This window comes from Sipha flava, unplaced genomic scaffold (genome assembly GCF_003268045.1).
Source record: "Sipha flava isolate LNK unplaced genomic scaffold, YSA_version1 134_pilon_pilon, whole genome shotgun sequence".
Lineage (NCBI taxonomy): Eukaryota > Metazoa > Arthropoda > Insecta > Hemiptera > Aphididae > Sipha > Sipha flava.
The window spans coordinates 775,582-798,387 of NW_020271760.1; the positions used below are offsets into that span (position 1 = coordinate 775,582).

The window sequence follows — 22,806 nt, forward strand, 5'->3', positions numbered from 1 at the left end:
GACTAGAAAAATATATGGTCATACTAGGTAAACATACGCCATGTACTCTCAACATTATTTTGAAAATTTACGGGTATACTACAAATACTCTCAAGTTTCTTGCACTAATATCAAATATAATTTTAACATAAGTTTAACAGGTTTTAATATTGGCATTTTTCATGATTAGTGTATTACTATAAAATATTTATTAACGGTATACCTAGTATGTATTTATCATGTTATCAATTTATTTAAATAATTTTAATTTCTGTTTCTGTAATAAATGAAAATGGATAAATTTCAATTTTTTGTTTTTTAATATTTACAACCCTTTTCCGTCATAACCAACATCACCATCTAAATCATAAATAAGTTCAGACACTCAACAAAATTGATGGCAACATTACTGAGAGCAAAACCATCACTACTCGTAATATTGTATAATACCATTGCCATTAGTTCCCGTATGTACTATATATTCAGCCCTCTTCAGTAATACAATAACAATAATCCAATAATTTCAACTTGTCGCAGCAACATGATACGTTGATTTTATCGATTTTTTAAACTTTTATTGCCACGAATATTTTAGTCACATATTTTTATCAACTCGAAATGCCATTCGGCAATCACGTTTTAACGCAGAATTTACTGTGGTTCATTGAATATTCATCATAATTATGTTTCAATGAACTTTAAACGCACCTGCGTATTGTTATCTCATGTGTCCATTGTACCACGAATTACGGGCATCATTACCATGATGACGGGCAGGCCCGTTTCCACCAAAAGTAGACCTTTCCCTTTTCCACAAAAAGTGTATCTTTCCCCTTTCTACCAATATCCGTTTCCGCCAAATGAGATATTGTTCACGTTTTTACCAAAACAATTGTATACTACGCTTAAATTAAAAGCACAGTAATAATTTTTTTTAACATATACTATCAATTCAATAAATGTAAAGGCATAATATAATATGTATAACATAGGTTGAACATTTTTAAATTTTATTTAAAAAAAATGGTCAGATATAAAAATGTGAAAAAAATGGTATATTATGGTATACGATACCTTAGTTATTCAAATTTAATTATATATAAAATTAGTTGATATTTGTTAACTGATCCTACAAAAAATTTAAAGTTGTTTAGTACTAGTGTTATGTTTCCACGTTTACTTTTGATTACTTAAGCCATCATGGAATTATAAATTTTAAAATTTATGTTTTATTTTAAAACACACACAGTTGTAATGCACTATTTAAACTGTGCCATCTTTTCACTTGTTCGTAAAGTATTTGATTATTTAGATATTATCATGGATAATCGATATAAAAGAATATACATAAGTACGATGACGGTTTAAAATACAATTAAATACAATAAACGTACAATATACATTGATTATATTGTGTGTATATTTATAATATATATTTTACATAAATCCGAAAAACTCATAAACAGTATAGGTATTTTAACGGATATTGGTGGAAAAGAGAAAGACACTTTTGGTGGAAACGTGTTACGTCCATGAAGACAGCCATCGGCTATCTAGCTCATAAATATACACTTGTGTCCTCGACTTCTATTATTTTTTTTCTTTTACGCCGATAACGGGCGTTCAAGGTTAGAGCCGGGATGACAAACCTTTTAAGTTGTTGAAAAAAATTAATTTTTTATCCGAACAACCATGTAAGTAGCGAATAATTAAAAATACCCGCATAAAAATCAGCGTTGACTGTAATTAGGCACTTGAAATAATTTACTGTTACACATTTATTATTTGAAAAATAACATTTATATAAATTATTTTCAATCATAATTTTATAATTTTATTTTACATCGATGGTTAAATTAAAACCACGAATAGTGTTTAAGAATCAAAGTGTTACTGAAATCGTGTTTTTTTATATAATTTGTTTATTTGGCAAATACATCCAAAGGATCCAAAAGTGGACCAAAAGTACATTTATCCGTATTCGTATATTTTATGTTTTCCGAAGATATTGTTTTTTTTTTATATTTTTTTTTGAGTTCCACCAATCATATATTTAATCATAATTTTATCCAATCAGACGTACAAAATAAGTTTTTTTGAGATAAATGTATACCTTAAGTATAATTATTGATTATGCTGTATCCTAAAAATAATTTTGTTTTCTTTTTATATGTAATTAAATCTTTCGAATATTTCACAATATTATGTCTCTATAGCTAAATTGACGTACTAATTTAGAATCTTATTTATTCTAATAATAATTTATTCTATTCAAACGGAAATTGACTGCCATTCTAAATTATTCATCATACGAACATAGGCACATAATACGTAGTGTTCGGTTACATGTGTTTCGAATTCGAATATTATATAGTATTCTTAATGGTATTTACTTTAAATTCTAATGGTATTTGAGTGTTTTGTTATATTAACATGCAGTATTGCATTGTATGCGGTTATTATACAACGATATGTGTTGAGACTATTTATTAAATACTCCTACAAATACATTTTACTAAATTACAGGCGTTCATAATTTTATAATGATGTTTTGTATTTTTTTTTTTTTTTAGTTATTATATCATTGTTTGTAAGTGCATTGTTAAATATAATATTACCATATGTTCTATTTTGCATAATATGCGTGCATAGTAAAATACTTTCTTATGGAACTTGCGTTTCAAAATAAACGGTTGAAAAATTAATCGAAGTTGTTTTCAAATTATTATTCTTTTGTAAATGTTACATATAACACGAGCATGATAAGAATGATTTAATGTCTGATATTCGTTTGAAAAAAATGCAATAAACAATCAATTAACAAACTAAATTATAAAATGTATCGATCGCGATATGCTTCTCTTATAAAATAGATAGGTGTTACGTTAACTGATACAAACTAAGAACTGATTGCCTAGAATGAGTATTACGTTGAATTTTGAAAATATCGGACTATAAATGGTATTAATTATTACATTGGACATACTTTGATAACAAAAGAGTTGAAATATTATATTTCAATCTATAAATAATTACAACTTCTCGTTATTCTCACTGTAAAAAAAAAAACTACTGGTTATGTATATGACTATGGTTCATATTAATCATAGCTGATGAATTGAAAAATGTGTAAACATTTTCAATGCTATTAATAATGAAAGTTGTTCGGCAAAAAATTATAACAATATAATTTTATAATAAATCAACTGATTATGTACAGATAATTAAGAACTTCGTTGCATGGATTGATTTATTCTAAATTACACGTTTATATTGTACATTTTATTAATATTCAAAACACTATAAATTAATGTAAAAAAGTTTAGTTACGATTTATTAGCATTATATGGTATTAAAATTAATATGCAACCTATAATAAATTCTAACAGAACCTTATATCCAAGCAATGGCGAATTTTTTTTTTTTGTTCCCGGGCTTCGACCTCCAGAAGAATAATAATGTTCAAAAGTCATAAATGACTTGCTATGAAGGTACAGGGGAAAAAAAATATTAATTTATATTATGTGTAAATAACACTTAATTTGTATTTAAAACAATGTATAGATTTGATAATTTTTGAAAATCATAATATTTATAATAATAATTATAAGAACATCGAATAAATTAAATTGTTACCTTATTATTCTTATTTACAATATTTTTATTTACGTGACGATTTATATCAAAGAAATTTTTCAATAAAAATGAATAAGTCAACTTTATGATAATAAAAATCGTGTACCGTAACTGATTTGAATAGTGTATGTCAAAGTTTTACCTATTGTCTATTCAATTTTAAATACCAGTTAAGCGATATATGTCAACGTAAAATATTAAAATAATTCAACGTTGATATTTTATGCATTGTTCACAATTATTTAAATTAAAACATTATAAATTCATGTTATGGCTAATTATTGCAATATGTATTAATATATGTACGTACTTTATTATTGCGATTGGTTTAAAAATTTAAAATAAGTTAGAAAAAAAAACAATAACTGTACAATATTATACATTTTTTCAGTTAAGTGGGTATTTTATAAACGAAAGTAGAGTTGTATATGATATTTATTTATTTATTTTTCATTAATATAGTGTTCTTACAACATAATAAAAAATATTCATACGCTTTGTGTTGTTTACAATGCAGCTGTACAATGTATTTATAATTTTTCAAATCAGTATATGGTAGCATCACATATCCTTACGGTTACACGACATTCGGTTTTTTAAGTAGAAAAAAAAATCTGGAATCATAATGTAAGAATTTTACTGTTATAAAATCTTGAAACATCCGGATGTTTATTGCGACTATTTTTTTCGACATCTATAAGCAATTCTGTAAGTGTAATTAATTAATATGATGTACAAAAGTAAAATAAAATAATAATAATGAGACAAACATCCCGTATTATTCAAATGTAACTAATCAAATATGAGACTATGGCTCGCGTCAAACATAACTATAATTTAGTAAAATACCTTGGTAAAAGTCTATATGAAAATATTCGAACAACATATTAACATGAGTATTTCAATTATAAACTTTAGGCATTTAAAACGGTTACTATTTTTAATCATTATTAATGTATGATTAGGTATAGTTCAATATGTAATTACGTGTATCTAAATCATTAAATTGAATCACTGAAAGTTTTTATTGTTTACTACCTGATTGGCTTTGGACCAAATAGGGATTTGAACTTTCGCCAATTGTGTACCTCGGTTTAAACACGCATGTTTATTCAATTTGATTTAGATACTGATCAAAATAACAACTACACATAAATTAAACAATTATTACGAATGAACAATTATCGAAAAACATTAAAACTGTACTCTGATACAATACGGTACTAGAATTTTAATGATTTTTCATTAATTTTTCATGATCAGAATGATTATTTAATTTTCAATATACAACATTTGATTTAGATATAAAAATAATATTTTCATCCCTTCCTTTTTTCTTATTGTTTAAAGATTAAAACAAATATTAATAAAAATCTATAATTTTTGTGTATCTATTTGATAACGAGTAAATATATTTTTAATATATTTTAGTGACTTAAAGTCTAAGTGACAGTTGTACGGTGATTGGTTAAACAGTGATTAAGTGTTAAACTATGATTAACGATGTTGGATAGTTGTACTCGTACATTGTCGGTTAACAATCTAATAATTGACTATAGTTCCAAATAAATCAACCATCCGATGTCGGTTAAACACGATTAGTTAATTTTATTTTACGTTTCATTGTTATCTATTTATTTTTTTTCAAAATTCATATTTCTTGTGACGATATTTCGTATGGTGTACTCGAGGAGAGCGAATAGATGCTCCCTCTTTAAGACTCTTTTTTTTAATAGTTTTATGGAAGCTGTGATTATAAGTTAATTTCCATTATAATAACTAGGTACTCACCTATCATGCGCAGCAATGGTGCAACCAAATATTGCGCACGGAGCGCAACTTTAATATTCGCCCTTATATAATTTTAATTTAAAAATATTAAAATAATTAGATACTATTTTCAACAATTGCTTCAATTAACATAAGAGGTGTAGACTTTTTTTGTAAATAATATTCACAAGACTGACCATTGAAATTTTTAACATAAAATACATTCTTTTCATATTTGTGCCCTCTCAGGAATTGTACCCGAAGTGCGTGGATATCTCTCGCATCCCTGCCCCGAGTTACAGCTCTCATCATGCCTTCCCTCCAAATACGATACCTAATTTTGTAATTGCAATAGAATTCGTTTCTTACAACAATACCAAGTTTTTTGTTAAAATCATGTATAATAAAGAAAAATTTATTATCTATGAATAGTTATAATCAATAATCAATATTCTGTAATAGTTTATTTTCATAATACTATGCAGATTATTGTTGATTCTGTTATTTGAGTTTCTTATCGATTAGAATATTTCTTGTCTTTTGAAAAGTGAATGTTTTGACGTTTTTTTGTCCAAATTACATATAAATATTCGCCGCTCCCCCCTGAAAAATTATCCCAAATAAACCACTATAGCATAAGAAAATACCGTTTGCTTTGATTGATTATATAACGTATGAAATAAATTTAGAGCTGAATTAATTTTCATTGTATTTACAAAAAATAAACCACATACCTAGTTAATAGTAATTCATAATAAATAAATAAATTATGTTAAGGTTATTTTTAATAATATGCATTAGCCTTAATTCAAAAGTTACAGAAAATTAATTAATAGAATAATAATTGTTTATTTGTTTAGAGTCACTTTCATTAGATAGTAAATAAGATTTGTTATGTTTCACAAAATCAAAGTTTATAGTTATTCGTTGTTCAATATTTAGTTATCTTTTTGTGTAAGTGAATATTTTGTTTTATGGTGATAAAATAATTGTACTATTTAGTACTATTATAATTTTTTCATTTTTTTCATTGATAGTATTAAATACTAAGGTGTCTGTTTTTTAGTTTAAAAATTACCTATTAATTTTTCGTTAATGTATTTAATTCACTCATACATACACGGCGTGTATTACACGCAGTTTACTTTTGCAGTTGGTTGAACTAATAAAAGTCATAATTAATAAATATGGAAAAGAAAATTAATTCCTTGTACCAATAATATATATATATATATATATATACCTTGATTAAATAAAATCTATCAATGTGCTCAGTGATCGCGTGCAGTATGAATTTCCTAGTTTAATTTCAGTTAAATAGGTCAGTGTAAAAATAAATAATTTGTTCAATAATCTTGATATAAATGAGAATACAGTATGGTGATAATGATGTAATTTGTATTCTAAATAAAAATTATATTTTATTGTTCTAAAATAGTAAACTTATGAATATTATTAATGTGAAATGAAAACATGTTAAATTATCTAATATACATTGATTTGTTTAGGAATGATAAGTAAATACTATGCCTCATCCATGAGCGCATAATTATATTACTTCTATTAATTTTAACCAAGTTACGATCGCGATTACTTCAACAAGTTTAGAATTGTTCAGAATTCTTGGTTTATAAATCCAGTGGTAACTAAATTCCTTTATTTCGTTGAAATACGTACCTAATTAAAAAAAAATTTGATATTGATAATTTTTCTAATTCTATTATAATATAATAATCACAATAATTGTAAAAAAAAAAAAAAAAAATTCGTTACTCTTAATTTATTTCTTAGTTAAATACTGTATTTTATTGATTTTAAAAATAATTATCTTATTTACATAATCTGAAAGACTATGCAAAATTATTAATTCACCTTAATGGCTCGATGTAACAACGGTGAAGGAAGTGCATTTATAATTCATAACTTACAGTCTAATATGGTATAATAAATCGTCTTAATAAATATAGTAAGCTAAATATCCAATATGTAGTTCTGTATAAACGGATAGATTCGTTTAGGTAGTTATTCAAAGTTGAAAAGAGTAAAGTGGAATTATTGAAGACACTCGAATAAATGCTAATGATTTATTCTATTATTATAATTTATACGAGTAATTAATTTAAAATAATTTAAATTAGGTTATAAATTAATATATATATATTTTTTTTTAATATTCAATATTCCTAATTAAGTTTTTTTTTTTATTTTATTATTAATATAAATTGCGTTGAAATAGGTATATGAAAAACAAATTTTCAAACAATATTGACGGTTAAAAGTGTCGGTATACGGTATCTAAAAGACGTTAAAAGAATCACTATTTTAGTATTCCAAACATTTCGTCCAAATAATTAAAAAATAATTATTAATAAATGACATTAAAACAAAGAAATGAAACATCATTTTCAGACATAAGTGTCAAATGAAAATAAAAATAAATAAATAATTTCTAAATTTGAATATTCTCCAGTTTAAGTAAAATTTGAAATCGAAAAAATGTATTGAAGTAATTAATAATAATTTAAATCAGATTTTTTGATTCCCTCCGATTAAAAAAATATAAAAATTTCCAAAATTCCTTTTTCTTTTTTTTCTGATGTAATCGTAATCCATCAACCCCCCCCCCCCCAAAAAAAAAATCCCTTTTTTTTGTTTTTGACGGATGATTACTCCTTAGTGTTAGTAAATGTAACATTCACGAGGGTCATAATAATAATAATAATAATAATAATAATATACAACATATTATGTTCTTAAACTCGAAAAATATGTAAGATTAGGTTGGTACTTTGAAAAGTTATGAGTATAAACTTAAGCACTCTGAGTAATGAATCAGAATACAACCTTAAAACAGACGTGACTTGTTTAATATACAAGTTCCATAAAACTAAGCGATTTCAGCATTAGTTGGAATACGCAATTAGGCATTTTAGCGAAAATTAAATTTCATTTTATACCCGTTCAGTAAAATAATATTTTCAAAACATTTCAATAAAAATGAAAATGTTGTTAGAATTATTAAATTTTTAAGAATATTAATAATTATTATCAGTATATTTGCATATTTTTTGGCAGTGAAAAACACATTTACAAAATATTCACAGGTATTATGGAAATATTTTAATATATTTTAAAGCATTCTTTGCGACAATATTTAATAATAAATATTAATATTTGTAAAAGAACTTTCACATTATCAAAAAAAAAATTTATTTTGTAAATTTTTCATTGGTATAATTACATAAAACGATAATTACGTTCAAAATTATTTAAATTATTTATAATTTTTAATATATATATTGAATTAAAACCAAAAGAAAACATATAATCTTATGAACATTTGTTATATAAAAAAAAAGCAATTTAAACAAAATAAAAATTTGAATCTATATACACTTTAATTTTCAGTTATTGTACATCAAAACGATGCCAACTAGTATTAAGAAAAACCACCCAGTATTCAATTTTCAAGTACAAAATATTTCAATTACATTTTTTTGTGAGTTTAATATAACTAAAAGTAGTGAAGATTTTTGTTTAAGATTAATGTTTTTTTTTTTTTTACTAACATTTTAACTTTGATGGCTTATTAAAAAATGATAAGTAAAGATATTATTGTATTTATGTATAATAGACAATAAGAATTTAAAAAACCTAATATATTTCAAAACAAAAAAATAAATCCTTATTGCACTCTCAAAGAACTACGTAGGGCTTTATCGCACTACCAAGGCACATACAGTTAAAACATTGGCCGAATTCACGTCATTTACTCCTATTAGTATCTATAAAATTACAATAATTATAATTATAACATACTCATTCCGTACTTGAGCCAGAATCACAAACACTTGATGATTTCGACGGTGTTATGATAAATTTTGTTTTCATTTCTAAGTCAATTATTTCGAACTATTGATTTAAAAAAACCAACGAACCCACTGACTTAAAATGAAAAATCATTAATAAAAGTATTCTTAATAATAATTTCTACTTTTCGATCGATAGCAGTTAAAAATGAATCTTAAAAATAGATTCAACGATGTAACTGATATCCAATCATTCATCCAATTTTAATTGATATTATCTCTAAAATTAAATTAATTAAAAGTAGTTAAATAAATCGATATAATGAAAAATAATTACACCTTTACCTTATACCAGTTATATAATATAATATATTCAATTTAATTAATTGAAATAGAATACAAAACAATGGCCCGCCGACAATCTAATGGATGTTGTAGATATTCTATAGAAAGTTCAATCACAAGATATTATTTTATCTTTTCTTTATAAATCTAAAACACAAATGATAATTACAATAGTTATGATGTTCCTTAATTACGTTGAAAATCAATACAAAAATATTTAAATATGCTTATCACGCATAAACAGTACATAATGAGGTAATAGTCATATAAAATATAACATTCTTCTTAAAATAATATTTCCATGTTTATCGTAGCATACTTACATCACAGCTGCTTACAACTATAACAATGTGAAATAATAATTTCTAATCTTTTTTACGGAGGTACAATAGAAGAAGAAAAATAATCACAACTACAATGCAGACGATTGTGTAAAATCCATTAATCTTTTTATTTATTCCTCGTCGAAACGAAAGAAGATTGTATCACTTGAGAATCACAATTCACATTTACGATTGTTATAATTCATTTTGTATGTATTTAATATGTTTTTCTCGCTATTTTATTATATAGTCATTATTTTATCGTCTCCTTCAGCACGTTTTCTAACACATGAATATTTAAATGTTTCACCGACGGAATATATAAGATTCCGAACAGTTTAATATTTATAATTGTATGTGTAATTTATCATTACATTATACAATAATTATTTTATGGTTACCAGTTTGATCATATTTTACTTGTATGAAGCCTGACCGCGAATGTTTCACGACGGAATCTTTAAGTGTTATATTCGATTATTGGTCGGGATCAATAACGGTTGTAAATAAACTATTTATATTGAGGTACACGATTTGGTGAAACGAATACCTATTACCATGTTCTAAAGTAGCGTTCCTATAGTAAGTTGTCGACGAGAAAACTGGTGCGAAATGAAAATCGTTCGAAACGACGTAACATACGTTCACGCGCGTAAAAACGGTTTGCTGCGTGTGCGGATTAGCTCGTTTCTCACATACGTACTCATGTTTATTATTACTACTGCACGCCTGGTAGTTGATTTTGTTACACAGCTGTGATGAGGTTCCGGTGTGAGGTTAAACTTCACGGGTCGCCTTGGTCGACCACCGCGTTCCGTTCGATTCGTGTTGCTCAGAAGTAGTCCTCCGTATTTTAAAACTGGAATTTTCGTGACATTCATACTGTTTATGGTATCACGAAGTATCAGTGCTATTCCTATCGTAATTAGCTGTATAACTACTTATTTTGCGTTTGCAATGTAAGTAATATAACTCGAACTAAATATAGGTAGAACAAAACTTTGAAGGGAAAAAACGAAAAGGAAGACCAAAAAAGAGATGGTTGGATATGATCGAGAATTATATGAGGGTCGTTAGTGTGTGCGTAGAGGATGTAGAAAATCTAGACGAGTGAAGGTTTAGGATAAGGGTGGTCGACCCCAAATAGTTGAGAGGAAGGCGAAGGAGAAGAAGAAGAAATTAATTTTATCAAGTAACAATTAAGTATAAACGGTATATTATTGTTAATTTATTATCGATGACTTCGTAATTTTCGATAAAATTAAATATCAATAGGTACTAAAAATACTCGTAAATTAGCAAGACCTCCGATCAGGACAATTTTAATGGTGTTGACTATGCTTCAAGACCATGACTTTGAACATGGTTAATGTTACGAACAAAATAATATGGTTCACTTTCAGTAATATTAATTAATTTTGAAAAATATTTTGGCGGTCTAGTGATCATGGCACCCGGTGCACACTTACTTCTCGCACCCCCCTAGACACGGCTCTGTGAGGTACTGTGATTCTGTGTACAACATTCGATTGTTCGCAATAGTACCTACGTCGGTTAGGTTAATGTATTGTTTTGACATTATGTAACGTTCACTGTTACACCGTATTTTCGTATTCGTTTATTTTACAGCAACAAAAGGAATTATAATTGTTTTTCAAAAGTGTACAAAATCATAAGACGACCGTAATTTCTCTGCCACGAAATAAATATTAAAACTCTCATTGTGTCCGGTAAGGTCGTAAGTGTTAATGAAATCACTTTACCGTTTAATATTTTCACCGATAAGAATACGGTCGTTATAGATGTTTCGCAACAGTGTTAAAACGAGCATAACAATATAAGATTTTAATTTTTTAATATGATAACACGCAAGTCGGTACCTTAAGAAGGCGTCGTACCATCCGAAATTCGGTTTTAAAAACTGTTTTGCGTGAACCAACTTTTCTAACAATATTGATATGGGAATTATCGAAACATTCCCAACATATACAATTCAAGAAGTTCAAGCAGACTTATTTATGCTGTAGTTTTAGCGTTTTTATTATATTAATAACATAAAAACAATTAAAGTTATCTGTTTGAAAACATTTGTCAACAAATCGATAAATCGATCATTCCCCGTATATGGCAAGCTTTACTGTACGTCGTTGCAACGTTTTAAACCATTACACGGAATAAAAAGTATAAATTTCTGTAATACGAAGAACTTAAGGTTTATTTTTTTGTTATTTCTGAATCTATACTTTAGAAATTTTTCATTAATTTCGACAGTTGTTATTCATTCAGTCTTTGATAATATCGTGATTAATCTCGGCTCAAACGATTCGTACAATTTTAAGTGCCAAGAGATCGACGACGACCATGTGTTCCCGTCTGAGCTTTCGCAGATATTCACCACTACGCACTTATTTTCTATTTCCTATCGTTACGAGTTCGCGTCGATAGTTACGACCATTCGTCGTTACCATTAGTTGGTCGGGGATTTAACTGAATAAAAATAATAAATAATAATTATAATTTTAAAGAACACGCTCGGGCCGTCGTCATCGGTGACAACAATAGAGACCGTACCGCTACTAGATGTGTGCGACAAGATCGATTGCGTCGAACGAAAATAAGATAAAAAAAAAAAAAATTACACATGCGTACAACTTGTAATGTTCAAAACCGCGCGTAACATAGTGTCGTACAATAATGTCGTTAGGATAATGTCAGTACAATGAGCGTGCAGGCGACGTCCAGTGATGCGAAAATACGAGAAACGATTTCCGATTGTTGTGTTGGAGACCGTTTCTGTTTTACTTTCTCGTCGTTGTTTATCACTGGCCGTGCGAACGTCCGTCGGACTCGTTAGGCAATCGGACGCGTTGTGCGCCACTTAAGAGGACGCTACACCCGCGTGGTATTGTCTCGTCTGATGTACGTCCAACGTAGTAAGTTTGCGTTCAAATGTAGCGAAGTTAACTTTAATATTAGAGTAAACCGGCTTACAACCAACCTTTGAGGGAAGAGAATTACCTGTGTTTTGTTGGTCGGTTTTTTTCGATATTTAAATTTTTTTAGCGAATTATGATGTTTATTTAATAGTTATATTTTACATAGCCGTAACACGCTTAAAAATTAAAATATCGGAAAAAAAACCTATCAACAAAACACAGATAATGTTCTTCCCTTAAAGTTTGATTACAGGCCGGTTTAATATTAAAGCTAACATCACTGAATTCGAATAACTGAACGGAAATTTGCTACAATGTACGTGTGTCAGACGGAGAAAACACACGCGGGTGTGACGTCCTCTTAAGTCGGTCTCGTGCACGCGGCAACGATTGTACACCGACGCAACAATTCGTGCATTCGAGTATTTCACTTACCGGCGTGCGTCGACGAATTCTCTATTGTATTTTGGACTGTTTCGCTTCGTACGGATTAATAATTGTTTATTGATACGGTTGCAACGTAAAAATTCAATTCGTTTTCGATTGTTGAACGATTATGATTTGGAAGAAAATCAAAGACGTATCGGGTGAGAAGAAAACACGACGAAACACAATCATAACAATGATCAAATGTTAATAATACAGGGCTAATTTAGGATGAGCGCTGCATTTCATAATGTTTTTAAGTGCCCGTTGTTAATAGAATTATAATTATAGTTATTGGATACAAGACGAAATCCGTGTGGGTACGGGCATGACCGTTTTCGACCAAAAACGTACTCTTCCCTTTTCGGCCGATTCACTTTTCGACCAAATTTAAAATAGGTCGATTCCCTTTTCGACCAAAACAAAAATGTATACGAGTATAATAAATTTAAAATAATAAAATAATTATGTACAATTTTTGTCAATAATTATTAAAATATTAATACAAAATATAACGATATTTTGTATCTAGTTTTAATCTCTTATCGTATTAAAAATTGTTAGCATTTTTTTTCGAAAAATCGGAACTTCAATTTTAAAATTTTTTAGGACTTTGCTAATTACGCTTGTTGGCTCCAGTCACAAACTTTAGTGCCACTATTGGCACTTTTCGGAGGGATGGGGCTTCGCCCAAAGGGTAATTATAGTCTAAGCCTAACCTAATTATTATGCAAACCTTGATACTTTTGCAAATGAGATTATGCTTTGTATGTGAACCTATAACATTGCTACGCGAGTACAACCCTGAATCATCATTAATATATTGTAGTGGTTTCCATCATAATCAAACATTGTATATCATTATTTTATTATTTTAAATTTGTTATATAAATTTTTGTTTTTGTAGAAAAGGGAATTGGCCGAAAAGGGAAGGGTACGATTTTGGTCGAAAACGGACTCGCCCGCGGGTAAAACGTCAAGTGTGTATTTTGTAAGAGTACAAACGAAAATAATTGAAACCGTGTACACGTGGAATTGACTTGATTCATAGTTGTATCTTCTGACGACTTTTTACTGATGCAATGCAGTCGGAACGATTAACATCAGTTTTGTTTTTTTTTTTTTATTATTCGTTTCTCGTGGTGACTGAACATACTTACGACGTCTTGTAGCTATTAGTAAAGGTAACGATATATTATACCAATTAAAAGGTAACGTTATTGCTCATTTATTAATTTAAACAATATGACACATTGATATTTTTCTTTCTGATTCTAAAACGAGGAATGCATTGGTTTCATTATGATGTGTTTTTTTTTTTTTTTTTTTTTAGTCTGTGTATGATTTCGACCAGAACGAGTGATAATAAATCACCAAATAAAAAGTAAAAGATAGACAATTAGTTAGAGCTAGTAGAACTAGTGGAGGGATTTTTTTTTCAAATAAAAAAATAAAATAAAAAAATTAGATCGCACGAAGAATAATTATAATACCATTTTACTTAATTTTATAATTATAGATTACTGATGTGTTGATAATGTCGATTTTGAGATTTAATTTTACTTAAATTGAATAACATGTTACATAGACACATTTATAAATAATAATCTATTAATCATCCAACATACATTCACTCGTCACTTATACTATTTAGGTACAAAAAATATAATACAACAATATCTTTAGAAATTATTGTTTGTTTGTATACTTCTTAAACTTGATTGCATAACGAACATAATGTCTTCCAGTATTAAGAGAAAGAATGATAAAATGTCTTCTTTAATGGAATCGTCTGGTATGTTTATTAAAACGACGAAATTACTCCGTGAAAATAATTATCGTACACAAATATATAACGTTTATTTAATCCTTCCGTACATTATTATTAATTCATATATAATAATATGATGTAATATGCAGTACAATAACATGTGTTGAACGAATAATATTAATTTTAATTTAATTGTCAGACATGTTAAAGGTATAATATCTTATATAAACAAATAATGAATACACCATAGTTTGATATAGTGCGTGCGAGTATTGTTCAGTATTCGAAAATTGAAACGGTTATGGTGACGATACCAGTAATTTTTTTAAATCGAGTAAAAATGTTAGGATCCATGACTTTTTTTTATGTAATATTATTTTTCTATTCATAAGTCACAATATGGTAAGATAACTGCAAGTACTAAAAACTTTCTTTTGGATAAGCCGTAAAAAATTTTCTTAAACACGATTTTTTGTGAAGCATACATAGTTTTAAATTAATAATGCGCTATAAATTGTACAAAATTACAATTTATTATACCCAATATTTTATTATTGATGTAAAAACATGATCTATATACTGTTTCTTTATTTGCTGTAAAATATGGTAAAGCTGTTGTGTGGAAATATTAACTTTAGGTACCTAATCACGTTAATATTATATTTTATTTTTTAAAATGGATTTATAAGCTATATCATTTTGATAGTATTATGTTATTTTACATTTTAACAACAGTAAATATTTTCATCGGTTAACATTTTCTTATGATCTTATATATTACTCGGTAAATACATTAGTATTTTACATATAATATTTGACTGATGAACGTTTTTGAAATAACAGCTGTACTAATTTCTCATTAATTGAACATTTAGTACATATTTATATTATTTTTGTGTTACTGTTATGTAATTTCAACATTTTTTACATTTTTTAAAAATGTATCAATATCTCTTATATTTTGAGAAACGCAGCACCATAACATAAAATAACGTACCGTTGGCTGTGCATTAACACGGATTCGATATGTTGTGTTATATACATTTACAGTAACCGTATTGGAGGTTCCATCGATGTGTGGATCAATTTATTTTAGAAAATACGATTTCATAATTCAATTTTATCAAAAATTATCGCTATAAATAGGTGTTGAAACAAAGTTAAAAATACTAAATTTACTGCAGTTCGGTTATTGCAACATACCTTGTAGTGCTCGCTTTTGCAGTACAATAAAATATTAAATCAATCAACTCATCAACTGCATTATGACAGTAATTGGGTTTAACCTAGATTCGTAATTCTATAGCAGAGTGTCCAAATAATCAAATATATGAATATTCGATAAAGTTGGTACATATAATATTTCAAACAAATATAATCAACACGATGCGTTAAGAAGTTCGATTGAAAGACTACAATTAAAAAAGTACCGGTGTAATACTGCGTTAGGGCGAAAAAAGGCATCAGTTTTTATTCGTGAAAATTCTCAAGATGAATTTGTCAGATTTATCACTAGAAAATATTGAATATCGTAAAAGCTTTTGTATGGGTTCATTAACAGACATAGAATGAAGGTTTTTTTTTCGAATTGTCGGTGTTCATTGACGTCGTCATTTAGTTTTCCCTATCACGAACTCGGACATCATAAATGCCAAGCGAAAAAATTCCGAACCAAAAAGCGTTTCCTTGTTACCTATATTATAAGATCACGACTATGTATTCAATAAACGTAATGAAAATAACTTTTAAAAACTCTTTGTAGCATCTATCATCACGACTTAAGATGTTTGGTTTCCCATGAAGGTTTATTAACTACTAATAATATTAGTACTAATGGCTTTATATCTTTTGTTTAGGGATACCTGACCAAATTCCATTACTTTTTTTTTTTGTGACTCCTACGGCTAGAATATTACATATTTATTAACTTTTACATTATAAATGTGATAATAGGTATATTTGACAATTTATCACACACAGATGATAAGGTGGTTGTTGTTTCTGAATGGTCACAATGATAAGTTTAATTTAATAAATAAACAATTTACGTGAACTGGTAATTATACTTATGAGATACAACCCTTATGCATAAAACAGTGGAGAATGGACCGGTTGACATACGGAAGGACACGGTTGTTATACACTTCGTGATGGTTTGCGTGAACTGTTCGCATTATTTTATTTGTCATATTATTAATATAAATTATTATAGTATATTTTATGTGTTAAATATTATTGAAATCGATTTCACGTGCTTCGATCTACGATGTATCTGTTTCTGTAACGCATTTAGTCGTACCGTGTGCTCTTCACATGATTAGCTTGTTTTGCTCCTTGCACCACGTTTGGCCTAAAATACATGTGTCTTGTTATAATTTTCGTAGTTTTGTCATAATTATATATATATATATTTTGTACTTGTTCTGACCTAACCTAGCCAATAGATTCACAGCCATATGAAATATATATAAATTTTTCGAATATTTTATACCGGAACCTTTATAGTTTGAACTTAATTCGATATAAGCTCGAGTACATTTGCTTAGAATTTTGGTTAAAATTATGTATTCGTATTCAGTAAGAATAATTTCACTATCGAAAAGTAATGGCAGCGATCGTATATTATCGTAGTTTCTTCTTCTTAAATGTATTTTGCAATTTCCCAAATTGCTGTGGTCTACTTTTATCGTATAATTTAACATTAATCACCATCAAAAGCATCAGTAACGGTAGTCTTGATCGAGTAAAACGTAGTCATAAGTGTATGCCTTTCTTGGACAAAAAAAAAAAGTAAAAAAAGTGATCGTGACAGTTGGAGCAGTTAGTTTTTAAAAAATTGATCGCCATACGTTTTTTGTCTTCACTTTCAACCGTACTTAAGCAAAAATATCGTCTTACATTGACACCAGACTCGTCGGTGATGAGACAGTAAAAATATGAGCAGCCCGAGGTAGAAGAATTGAAAAAAAAGCGTTATAAAAATATTCGATTCTTTTTAGTTCGAATTTTCAAATTATTTAATTTTCCCTCTCCACAACTCGAACCCTCACTAAATCGGAAACCTCTTTGATTTAAAATCATCCGAGGTCTACCGGATAATACAATATTTCGTATATCTCGTTGTGTAAAAATAGACGGTTGTTGTCCTGTAGGTGTATCTATGGCATAAATGTGTAATGCAAGGCTACGATACAAATTGTACTTGCGTACTCGGACGAATCGCATGAATATCTTATTTTACTTCCAAGTACGTAATCTCTTGGCATGTTCACGTTCCGATCGATTATCAGGTTACAATAACCACCCGAAAAATACACGTGAAACATTAAATCGACGTGACTTTCAAAACAATGACTTATGGGCTGGTACATAAAAAGAAAATCGGTCGGACATCGGAAAATAAACAAAAATTAAAATCATCAAGACGGATCGATCGCACACGAATGCTACTCCGTCATTGTTCATTGAAACGATTAATTTTCCGAAAATGAGAAAAACAACGTCAACAAAACGTTTTCGTGAGGCGTTCACGCTAATTGTTTACTATCAAAAACACGATGATATGGATCGGACTATAAACTAAACGTCGCGCTGACCGTATCGATATTCCGGTGTGCACGTATCGGTGAAATGAACCGACGGTTTACGTGGCTACGGGAAAAAAAAAATTGATTTTGCTCCTTCGGGCCGGATTTGAACCAGCGACCTATGGATATCTGTGAATCGTACGTGCCACTACAGTCCACCGCTCTACCAACTGAGCTACCGAAGGACATGGAGAACGCAACCGGTCGGCGGGTATTTGAACCGATTTCGTTTCAACTTTCGCCGGATCGCATCACGGACCCACGCGAACGATTGAATGCGCCGTGCGCCGTGCGCGAAAACGTCACGCGTTCGTGTCCGGCAACGAGCGAGTTCGGTTGTCGAACTGGAACACGGTTGGGCGCGGGCGCAATGCGTTCGGTACGGGTTTCTTGGAGTTAGATATTTTTTTCGCGATTTCGACCGGTGACGTGCGTATTTGTGATTTTCCGACCCTTAAGTTGCTCTTTGACCCACGTCACCGGGTCTTGCGTTTATTCGTAATTCCATAATACATCCATTACACTCGAATAGGCATCTGATAAAAATTAAAAAAAAAAAAACGAATAAAAAATTTGAATTTATAACGCGATTCGTTGTTTTTGTGCGGTAAATCGTTTTTCTGCACGGCTATAGGTAACGCTCTGGAATGCATGGACCGCCGGGCATGGTAACGAACAAACTTTGGTTACGTTTGGTCGTTTTATTTGTTTCTGTACCAAGCGGCTACAAATAAAACCGACCCGATTGTAATTAGTCGTTCGTGTTATAGTAGATGTACATTCTGCCCATAATAGTGGTAGGTACCTCGAATCGTTCCTTGCATACATTTCCAAAATATACCCCCTAAATCTAGTCTATATTTCGTTATTAAATGGTAGAAGGGCCATAATATCTGGGACAAAATAATCGTCAACTCTGTTAGATCGTAAAAATGAAAGCATAAAAATAATTAGAAATATTCGGTAACTTCACCCGGATATTCGTATACTTTTGCAAGACCTAATGACTGCATTTTGCGTAATCAAGTTTATGCCACAGACGAAAGTGACATCCTTACAAATTCGTAGTGGGCTAAACATCTTCGAAAACTATATGGATCGCTTGTTCAAAATCACTGAAAACAATGATTGGGGTACAATCATTCAGCAGTTTTGTAAGATGCATTCAAAAAGAATAATTTTGTATTCATCTTGGAATTTACATGGCAACAAGGAAAAAACAAAGGAATGTACGATTTTTATATTTATCTGTGCATTACATACGAACAGTTGTTTAAAATGATAACTTGAAAGAGTTCCATTCGTTCCATTCCAAACAAACCGTGCCGGAAGTCGCGTTAAAGTGCATTAACGAACGATTCTGTCAATACGTCCAGAACAGCTATCGAAACGCGATTATTATAAAATTACAGTCAACTCGAAATTGACATTTCTGCGTATTTTTATTTCTTGTACCTATATTCGAGGCTCGTATTTAAATTAATTTTATTCGGAACACACAAAACCCAAAGATATAGATTTTCTTTTACATTTGTTGCATTTCTTCTGCAATTATCACTTTGAAATACTATTATAATTTTTTTTTTTTTTTACTTTTTGAAAATATATTTAAATATTTTTTTTTATTCTATTTATAATCCTATGATTTATAAAGAAATCGGCTGTGAATTTTGACGGAAATATACAATATTTTCATGACCCTTTTTTTTTCTCATAAATTCAGTTCTATATCATAAATTGCCCTTAATACAATCAAATATTAATTTTGACATTTTATTTTACATACGTTACTGAGTGATTTCAACACTTTTTCTTTGTACTTTTTTTTTTTCAAAAAATATTGGTCATCAAGTTTTGGTCCCTAATAGTTATTGTATCTATTCAGATGGATCGAAAACAAATCTATGTGCAGTACGGAAATCAAAAGAACAAAAAATTACACATGGATAATGAGTACGATGTTGTCGAACAATAAATATCATTGTTTTCCGTCGATCCGCACTAAACGTTCTTCGTTACGCGCGCGGCTATAGCTATAACTAAAGGTTACGTCACACTATCGCGGTCGCACCACGCGGTTCCTTTTGTGGTTACTATCACATGGGTGTTTATGGAAAGCGACACACTTGGGCGTTTCCATCGCGTTCTACCGCTAGTCGCCGCACCATACGGCGGCGCTGTTCATACTATTTTCGACCGCTCAAAATAAAAGCCCATGGTTTGCGATATTATGCACCGCACTACCGCTGGTATTAACACGCGTTTTCAGTGTGTACTAGGTCCAAAAGTTCATCGTATAGAATGAATGGACATTCTGTAATATTCAAAGAACTTCTGTGGATGCCGTCTTACGTTCAAATAAAAAATGTTTAAAACGCTCATTGTATTGGCGGCTTCTTGACGTAACCAAAAATTCTCTTTCTTTTCTCGGAGAATTTAAATGCCCCAGGGATTCTGCGATCGATATTACTCGCAAAGAACGTATATAGTAATCTTAATCCATCCTACACAACATTTGTGTACAATCGAATAACAATACTCGAATAGATGATATTAAATAAACTACTATACTTGAAATTGATTTACCGCGTGGTACTTTTAACGCGGTAGCTACCGCGCGATGCAATCGCGATATTTCGACGCGACTTTTAGGTACGACGCGTAGGCCACGGGGTAACGGGGAGTTGTCTGTTCCGAAACTCATTGTAACAACATCATCGTATTTAAACGTTAACGCAATTGTCTACGAGCTGTGCTTGCATATGCACTCGGACGGGAACGAGTTACGTTTTCGGTGTTGGCGGCGCGCACGGGATAACGGGATAATGTAAATTTACATTGCTTTTATTATGGCATATATGCACACATAACATTTACCTATATAAACCTACGTGCACGCAACCCGTATATAAAACAGCAGACGTTGAGGCATTAAATTTTATGAGACAAATCGTGTGTGATTAACGATGACGTAGCCTGGAGGAAATTCTGTTGAGTGGTAGTAATATTTTTTATTTTATTTTATTTTTTTCACTCAAACCAAAACTTTTAAAGGTACACTGGTAACATACGACTGCGGAGTCTATTTTTCGTGCGAGCTGATTTTATGGGATCGAAAAAATTCTCCGCTCGCCAATCATCATTCCCGCTTTTACGTTTTAATATTAAAATGCAGCATAGACGTTCCAAAAACCAAAAAAACAAATTCCAAAACCTCCCTGTGTGTTTTCGATTTTAAAAAGGTCTATAAACAAAACCCGCACACTCTATTCGGTTCATTATACATGGATCTTTTCAAAACTACACATATTTTTATTTGATTAGAACAGCACAATATTTTTTTATTAGTACGTTTTTCGCATTTCTCATGATTCGCCATTTCCAAGGTTCATCAAATAACGCACTACGATGATGAATAATAAATGATTACGGAAAAATGTTTTATGGTTAATCATTTTCGCCGGAAAGTGTAGTCGTTGAGACATTGGTTGATTTTATTTTAATGTGTTCAACGCAAGGTTGTTCTGTAATTGAAAACTACGGTCTCAACAACATTATCGAAGGAAAACATTATAAACAGTAAAGCAATCGAGCTGAAAAATCGGGTATCAGAAATTTAAGTTATAAATATAATAATTTCAGACAAAAATATGCTATGATTTCTCCAATCATATTTTCTGGTCAAAATCTCTAATCAACTAAAATAGTGTGCGGTTTTAATAGATTCAAAGCGTACAATTTTGTCCTATATTTTATCAAAAGTATGTGTTTTTTGGACCGCAGTTATAATTATAAGGATTGCATTCTATGAAAATAAATAATTTGAGTTTCTTATAATTATAGAAGTGCAGAGGTGACAGTAAATAAGATAAATCCTCCCAGAAGCCATCATCTTCGCAGTAGAAAATTTTTAAAAATCATTGACTTCTTAAGCGCCCTTCTTGTCATCGAAGCATCGAACCATTCTAATAAGATAGTTTATCATATCGACAACATCATCACCTCGATCCAAAAAATAATTGAATTCATGTGGGTTCCCTCGCATACGGACATCTTCAGAAATGAAAATGCGGACGTACTGGCAAACGAGGTAATCACCTCTACATCATTCATTACTATTCTTCCATATCAAGACATAAAAAGAAGTATAAACGTATTCATTTCTTATAAGTAGCAAACTTCCTAGGACAAAATACAAATTTTGATTTAAATTCTTTAATATTC

The 22,806-nt window shown here is 29.6% G+C and overlaps 1 non-coding gene across 1 annotated transcript; it reads right to left on the minus strand.

Annotated features, from left to right (window-relative positions):
• Positions 1–18,673: 18,673 nt before the first annotated feature.
• Trnay-gua lies at positions 18,674–18,767 on the minus strand. The gene is made up of 2 exons: positions 18,731–18,767; positions 18,674–18,709 (listed from the first exon to the last, which is right to left on the minus strand). It is a non-coding gene; the product is annotated as a tRNA-Tyr (tRNA).
• Between the last annotated feature and the right edge of the window lie 4,039 nt (positions 18,768–22,806).